Source organism: Equus caballus, chromosome 23 (genome assembly GCF_041296265.1).
Source record: "Equus caballus isolate H_3958 breed thoroughbred chromosome 23, TB-T2T, whole genome shotgun sequence".
In the NCBI taxonomy this organism is placed as follows: domain Eukaryota; kingdom Metazoa; phylum Chordata; class Mammalia; order Perissodactyla; family Equidae; genus Equus; species Equus caballus.
In genome coordinates this window covers 54,142,380-54,150,889 of record NC_091706.1, presented here as the reverse complement: position 1 = coordinate 54,150,889, position 8,510 = coordinate 54,142,380, and the positions used below count along the sequence as shown (strand labels likewise).

The 8,510-nt window shown below is 38.4% G+C and overlaps 1 long non-coding RNA gene across 1 annotated transcript; it reads right to left on the bottom strand.

Annotated features, from left to right (window-relative positions):
* Positions 1–5,654: 5,654 nt before the first annotated feature.
* On the bottom strand, positions 5,655–8,245 carry LOC138920459 (uncharacterized). Its single transcript, XR_011431637.1, has 2 exons — positions 8,135–8,245; positions 5,655–7,839 (listed from the first exon to the last, which is right to left on the bottom strand). It is a non-coding gene; the product is annotated as an uncharacterized lncRNA (long non-coding RNA).
* Positions 8,246–8,510: the final 265 nt, after the last annotated feature.

Below are 8,510 nucleotides of genomic sequence, written 5' to 3'. Positions count from 1 at the left end.
CACCACCCGTTTTCTTGATTTCCTCTTTCCGGAACATGTATTCTCTCTAATAAGATTTATGTTAGAACTTCTGCTACACTTTGTGTTTTGAGCTCTCTATCATATTTTCCACTCTTTATTTCTCTATACATCATGGGTTTTTTCTTTAGTTCATTATCCACCTCACCAATATTCTCTTCCACTCTGTCTATTGTTCTGAATAACTCTTTTTTGAGTTTCTAATTTTATTAACTATATTTTAAATTTCCTTCAGTACTTCAGTTCTTTATAGAATCTGCCTAGTATTTTAAGTAATCTCATTGTTTTCTTACATTTTTTCTTCTGGTTGCTTTGTTCCTAATAATTTATTCAATATGTATATATCTGATCTAGTCTTAAATTCTAAGGAATTTTGACAGCTTGTTTGCCATGAATGACTGTTGAATTTTATGAAATACTCTTTCTGTGTGTATTAAAATTTTTCAATCTTAATTAAAACAGGGAGGCTGTCACCTTACTTCTCATATTTTTAAATGGAGGTAAGTTTGAATTAGAATATCTTTTTTTTTTTTTTTTTGAGTAAGATTAGCCCTGAGCTAATATCTGCTGCCAATCCTTCTCTTTTTGCTGAGGAAGATTGTCCCTGAGCTAACATCTGTGCTGATCTTCCTCTATTTTGTATGTGTGATGCCTGCCACACCATGGCTTGATGAGTGGTGCATAGGTCCATGCCCGGGATCTGTACTGGTGAACCCCAGGCTGCCAAAGCAGAGCACATGAACTTAACCAGTACGCCACCTGGCTGGCCCCGTAGAATACCATTTCTTTTTGAAACTCATATTAATATAATGGATAGAGGCATTAAATGCTGATGGCTGTTAACATCCAAGAGAGATGAAACATTATATGCTTCCTGATGAAGGAACACACCACTTCCTCTGAAGTAGCCTTGAAAAACAAATCTGTCTAGATTCAACTTAAATAGAGTTGAAATAGAGGACAGAGGATTATGTCAAACTACACTTTGGGGATGTAGTTACAAGAATCTGGATTATGCGAAACTCTCGAGGACAAACAACTGGGTTTCTTCACCAAATAAACTGTAAGGAGAGAGAGAGAGTGTACATGAAAGATGGGGAGAGGGGAGAAAGGAGAAAGAGCTAGCAAGAAAGGGAGAGTGAACATAGAGACTAAAAGAAACATAAAATACATATCAACTGATTGCAATGTGTGGACTTTAACTGGATCCTGATTCAAATAAACAATGTGTAAAAAATAGCATTTATGAGACATTTGAACTTTTGAATATTCAGTGCATATTTGATGACATTAAAGATTTTTATGCATGCTAATGGTATTGTGTCTATCATAAAATACTCATCTTTTAGAAGTAACTTTGAAACATTCATAGATGAAATTATATGACCTATGTGAAATGCTTCAAAATAACGTGAGAAGAGGGTAGTGGGTGGGAGTATAAAAGAAACAGTGGCTATCAGTTGATAACTTTTGAAGCTGAGGGTTGAGTAAGGGCTCATCACTGTTCTTTGTGTTTTTGCATATATTTGGAATTGGCTTTCATATTACTTCTTTAGCCTTGTAATCTTGATTCTTATAGGGAGGGAATTTGTAAACTAAAGTGAGGTCAAAAAGAGCAGTTAACGAATACATCATCACATTCCGATGTGTAGACTTTTTAAGCCTGAATCATCTATAAAACCGAGGACATAGTTTGAAAACACTGACAACTTCCTGTTAACCTCCCTTAAATGAAATCATCAAATGCTTTTGTTTTTTATGCTGAAATAATGTACTCCACAACAAAATGCCTTTGAAATCAAGCACATATCTCTTTTTCAGCGAGACACTGAATTCTGAAACAGGTGTTTCAGTGTTTGCAGTTTTTCAAAAACCATTTCCTCAGGTTCCTATCGATAGGAACAGTCATGCAATTTCCATGTCTGCTCAGTTTAAACTACTGACTGAGGCAAAACCAACAACTTTTCATTGGCTGCTCATTAAGGGCATGTGCCAGGCCCTTGGGAGTGGCACCTAAATCAGTCCACAATTTATAGAAACTATGTTCTCCTTGGGAAGACAAATTACATGATAAGATAAACAACAAAAAGATGTAAATAATTGTCAAGGCAACAGAACATATTTTATGTGATTTTTTTTTTTTTTTTTGCCAACTCAAAATTCAGTACTCAGAAATCCTAATTCCCTGTATTCTAGGTATTGTTCTACTGTATCATGGTAAACCCCCACCTCTACTGAGATAATAAGAATTGGGAAAATAGGAGAGGAAGGGAAGAGGGCTCTAGTAACATTAATTCAGGCAACAACATAATATCTGTAAATGTATTCATTCCCTTCTCAGAAAATGTGGACTTGGGTTTCTGCCAAGCCACGATCCTTCTTGTGAATTGAACTGTTACAAGGAGCCAGACTCCAGGCTCACCTCCACCCACAGGCAGGTCCCACTTTGCTTCTGGGGTTCTTTATCATTAGGACTATGTTCATAAAACATATGAGAGGCTAAGAAGCTCTGATGTATCTAGAATAATTGTGCCCACTCATCTCTTGTCTCTTCTAATCTGGTAGAGAAACAAAGAAAGGGTTTTTAATGCATGCTGTAAATTACATAGAACAGAACTTGACAGCAGGTTTACAGTTCAATTTACTATTTTCCCCTTTAGCTTGACTATTGAAAGATACCTCTTTGCAAAAGGGAAAAATAAGCTTTGTTCTTAGATGATTGTTTAGGACCTAGCTCATAGGTGATAAATGGAATGAATAAGGTTGGTAGGTAACAACACTTTGGTGAGTGATTCATTATGCATATCTTCAGAGAGAGGGACACATTCCCTGTGCCAATAGAATAGACGATGAATCAGGTCTGACCAGTTCCTAGGAAGAAGGGATTTAGCTTGTCAGAGTTGAATGAAATGAAAAAGTTTGGGATATATATGACATTCTGATGAATGATTGTCTACATATACACACAGGCAGATGGAGTCACTCAGAAAGCACTTTTCCTTTTTTTATGAAATACTGGTTTTAAAATCTAATCAAAAGATTGAGAGAAGGTAGGTTTTAACATCATAATTAAAACAGGAAAAAAATGTTTCCTTGGATTATCCAGGGAAAAGCAATCACTAGACACAAGATGCAAACCAGACAATACATTTAATAATTTATCAGATTTGTATTGAACACCTAACAGGTAAGTAATTTTCTTTGCCAGTCTTCCCACTCTTCCAGTGTTCATTATCTAGGTGGGGAGTTATAATATGTACACAAGTAAAATCATTACAGTAAGTGGCTTGTGAGTAATGTGAACTTCAAGTGGTTCAGGAGTGCAAAGGTGGGAATATTTACTGTGGGCTGGCCTGGCAAGGTTCCTAGAGAAAAGTGATTTGAACTGGAAATGGAAGGATGACTGAAATTTCAATAGACAGAAATGTCATGGGTTTATACATTTATCTAAGAAATACATAGAGTAACTCTAATGTGTCAGTCACTCTGCTAAGTAGACAGTGAGTCAGGCAATTAGAATACAGTGTGACAAGTACTATAACAGAACAGGGTGTTTGCAGAACACAGAGGAAGGACAGACAGCAAGTGAATCAGATAAAGGCGGGTGATGGTGGAGCAAACAGGACAGTCTTCCCGGGGGAGAGACAACAGCTACAAGGGGCCAGAGGCAAAAGGGACCCCAGCCTCCTTGGAGCTGGAGTCTAAGAGCTGCTCTGTCCAATATGGTAGCCATGAGCCACATGTGGCTGTTGACACTTGAAATGTAGTAATGAGACCAAGAAACTGAATCTACAATTTTACTTAATTTTAATGAACTTAAATTCAAAAATTGCTATCTGTTTCAATATACTTGAAACAACTTGGGTATGTGAATCTACTTTTCCAAAGTGAATTTCATGAAATTGAAATACAGATCAAATATTTCAGATGAAAATTTAGTATCTGAATTGAAATGTGCTGTTAGTGTAAAATATACAACTGATCCCAAAGATTTAGTATTTGAAAAAGAATGTGTAAAATTTTATAACTTTAAATATTGATCTCACATTGACATAATATTTTGAATATATTAGGTTAAGTAAGATATATTATTATGGTGAATTTCACCTGTTTCTTTTTACTTTTTAAATGTGGTTCTTAGAAGATCTAAAATTACACAGCGGCTTGCATTTTACTTCTATTGAACAGCTCTGGTCTAGGGTGCCATGAGGTTTGGGAGGTAAGAGAAGAGGCTAGAATAAGTCAGAGCCTGTCAGAACATGCAGGGCTTTGCAAGCTGTGATGAGTGGGAAGCTGTACATTCAAAACAGTGCTGGCTAAAATCCTACCGATTGCCAGGCACTATCCTGGCCACTTGGGATATACATCAGGGAATGACAAGATTCCTGCCCTCACGGAGTTGACATTTTAGAGGGAGCAGAGGGGTCAACAAACAACAGACACAATAATAAAACAAACTAGCAAACAAATACTAGAGTATGTTGGGAGGTGTTAAGAGCTGTGGGGAAAACAAGTTGAGCCAGGTAAGAGTCCACAGGAGTGCTAGGGGTGTGCAGTGAGGATCAATGCCTTCTGTTAAAGTGGGATGGCCAGGGTTGACCCACTGAGGTGATTTTTGAGCAGATTTGAAGGAGGTGATAGAGTGAGCCAGATGGTTATCTGGGGGAAGAGTTTTCCAGGTAGAAGAAACACAAAGCAAATACTCTAGTGTTAAAGGCAGGAGAGGATCTGGTGTGTTCTAGGAAAAGCAAGAAGGTAGGTGGTACGGAGCAGAGTGAGTTAGAGGGACGGTAGTGAGAGAGGAAGTCAGAGAGATAAGGGACAAGTGCAGATCCCATGGGGATTCATGGGCTGTTGTGAGGATTCGGGCTCTTATTCTGAGTGAAATGAAGTTCTGACCAGAGGAATGACTTTATCATTCTGGCTCCTGGGTTGCTGTAAGGGAAAGAGTAAAGCAGGAAGCACAGGTAGAAGGTTATTGCAGTATCCAGGTAAGAAATGAGAGCAGCTCAGACAAGAGCAAAGGCCATGAGGAACAGTTAGTTTCTGGGTGTATGTTGATGGTAGAGTGAATACAAGTTTCCTGGTGTGAATGTGGGTTTTGAAGAGTCAAGGATGACTCCATGCTTTTGGTCTGAGGAACTGGAAGGATGGAACAGCCAACAACTGAGATGGGAGAGTGCTGGGAGGGAAGATTTGGGCAGAAGATGAGAAACGGTCACAAAGGAATGGGGGAAGATAGAGAAGTCCAAGGATCGAGCCCCGTGGCAGGTAAAGTTAAGAGATCAGGGAGAAGAGGAGGACCCAGCAAAGGAGACTGAGTAGCAACCGCTGAGAGAGAAGGAACATGGACTGTGGTGTCCATGGAGGCCACGAAGAAAGTTTATCAAAGAGGAGGGAGGGATGAAATGTATCAAATGCTGCTGCCAGGAACAAAAGGATGAAGTCTGAGAATTGATCAGGAGAGTTAGTAAAGCAGTAACCTTGAGAATAATTTTGGTGGTGTTGGAAGTGCGGTGTTGGCAAAATCTGAATTGGAGTGGGCTGAAGAAAGAATGAAGAGGAATTGGAGGCAGTGAGAAGAGGAGTTATACTCCAATGAAAGGCAAAGCAATAAAACAAATAGCACACAGAACTGTGGTCAAGAAATATTGTTTAATGGGAGAAACAGCATATTTGTGCACTGAGAAAAATGATTCAATAATGAGGAAAAATTTGATTATGGAGAGAGGGGTAGCTTTTAGGGTGATGACTTTGACGAAGTGAGAGTTACAGGATCCAGTGCTAAGTGGATGAGCAACGTCGATGATAGCAGTTTTAAAGTGTGGTTCCAGCATCACGTGGAACTTAGAAATGTAAATAATCAGGCCCCATACCACCCCTCCTGAATCAGAAACTCTGAAACATTGTCTGACACCTACACCACTCACAAAAATTAACTCGAAATGGATTAAAGACTTCAATGTAAGACCTGAAATCATAAAACTTCTAGAAGAAAGCATAGGGGAAAAGCTTCTTGACATAGGTCATGGCAATGATTTTTTGTATATGACACCTAAAGTACAAGCATCAAAATAAAAAATAAACAAGTGGGACTACATCAAACTTAAAAGCTCCTATAGAAAATGAAAAGGCAGCCTATGGCATGGGAGAAAATATTTGCAAATCATCTATCTGATAAGGGGTTAAAATCCAAATATATAAAGAATTCATACAACTCAAGAGCAAAAACCCAAATAATCCATTAAAAATGAGCAAAGGACCCCAATAGACATTTTTCCAAAGAAGATATTCAATTGGGCAACAGGTACATGAAAAGGTGCCCAATATCACGATCATCAGGGAAATGCAAATCAAAACCACAGTGAGGTATCACCTCATGCCTATTAGAATGGCTATCATCAAAAAGACAAGAGATAACAAACGCCAGTGATGATGTAGAGAAAAGGGAACCCTTGTACACTGTTGGTGGGAATGTAAGTTGGTACGGCCATTACAGGAGACAGTATGGAGGTTCCTCCAAAATTTAAAAATAGAACTACCATATGATCCAGCAATTCTACTTCTGGGTATATATCTGAAGGAAACAAAATCACAATGTCAAAGAGATATCTGCAACCCTATGTTCGTTGCAGCATTATTTACAATAGCCAAGACATAAAAACAACCTAAGTGTCCATCAACAGATGAATGGATAAAGAAGTTGTGGTGTATATGCAATGGAATACTATTCAGCCATAAAAAAAGAAGAAAATCCCACCATTTGTGACAACATGTTTGGAGTTTCTGGGAATTATGGCTAAGTGAAATAAGTCAGACAGAGAAAGACACACACTCCCACCTATATGGGGGATCTAAAAAAAAAAAAAAACTAAACTCAAAGAAACAGAGATCAGGTTTGTGGTTCCCAGAGGCAGGGGGTGGAGGATGGGGAAATTGGGCGAAGGTGGTCAAACATACAAACTTTCAGTCATAAGATAAATAAACAGTGGGGCTGTAATGTACAGCATGGTGACTAAAGTTAACAGTGCTGTATGGTATATTTGAAAGTTTTGCTAAGAGGGTAGATCCTAAAAGTTCTCATCACAAGAAAAAGTTTTTTTCTGTAACTATATGAGGTGATGGATGTTTAACCTTATTGTGATAATCATTTCAGAATTTATACTTATGTTGTCATTATGTTGTGAACCTTAAACTTACAGTGTTGTATGTCAATTATCTCAATAACACTGGGAGAAGAAAAAGCTAAAGAGGCTCAGGCAAAAGGTTTCTTGGGGGAACAGATAGACTGCCATCAAATATTAGAACTGTATCGTGTGGAAAAGAGATCAGATGGCTTGTTAGTAGGTCCAGAAGACCAGAGAAAGACAAATGAAAGTTACAGAAAGATTAACTTTAATCCAAAATCAAAAAAAAAAAAAAAAAAAGATCTAAGAATTCCCTCTGTTCACCAATGGAATGGGTTATATGGGTTATACTGGGAGCAGAAATCAACAAGCTTAACAGAGGCTGGAAGATGCAAAGACATAGAAAGGGGCACTGTGACACTAGTTCAGAAACGTGTACACAATTTCAAGATGGCCATGAACCCCAGATTAAGATGCCCCAAACTGATGACTTATAAAAAACAGAAACAAAAACAAAACCAGAAAGCTCTGGGGCAGGGCCATGCGGTCTTATTTTAACAAGTCCTCCGGGTGATGCTGGCGTGCATTGTTGGAAATGGCTGCAGAGTTTGGGGGAAGATAATGGGGAGATGTCCTTGGAAGTTCTTTGCCAATGCTTCAATTTTGTCAGTGAAGAAGGAATTGAAGCCACCTGCTGAAAGTGAAGACGGAGAAGTTGTTTGAAGAGCTGACAAAGGGTTTTAAGTAGGAATGATCATATTTTCATTTACACAAATATTTGCAGAACTTCTGCTAAGTACAAGGAACAGAGGATCCCATACTGATAAGTGAAAAAAGACATGGTTCCTCTTTTATGGAGGCTTATCGAATAGTGAGGGAGATAGATAAGTCCATAACTGAACGACGGCCCTTTAAATATTTGAAATTCTCACTCAGGGTTGTCTCTTACATGGTTAGACATACTCTCAATTCCTTTAACCATTACTTACGTGGCATGGTGTTCCCAGCCTCCACATCTTTCCATTGGTGCTTTTGAGATGGTCCATGTTCCCCTGAAGGCATTGAGCCCAGAACTGGATACAGTGTCCCAGACACGACCTAACAGAATTCAATGTCGAGTTAAGGAAGACATTATTTTATCATTTTACATGAACTGCTGCAAAGCCAGTCTCCTCTAGTCTCGGTGCCTTAAAATGAATAAGTTAAAAGAGTAGATACTTATGGTAAAAAGTTAAAACAGTACATAAAGGTATGAGGTAGTAGGTCTCAGAGTCATACCTCAGAGGTTATTACTAAGCTTCCTTCCAGAAACTTGCTATGAACATAAAGCATAAATATGCTATCTACGCACCCACACAAACTGCA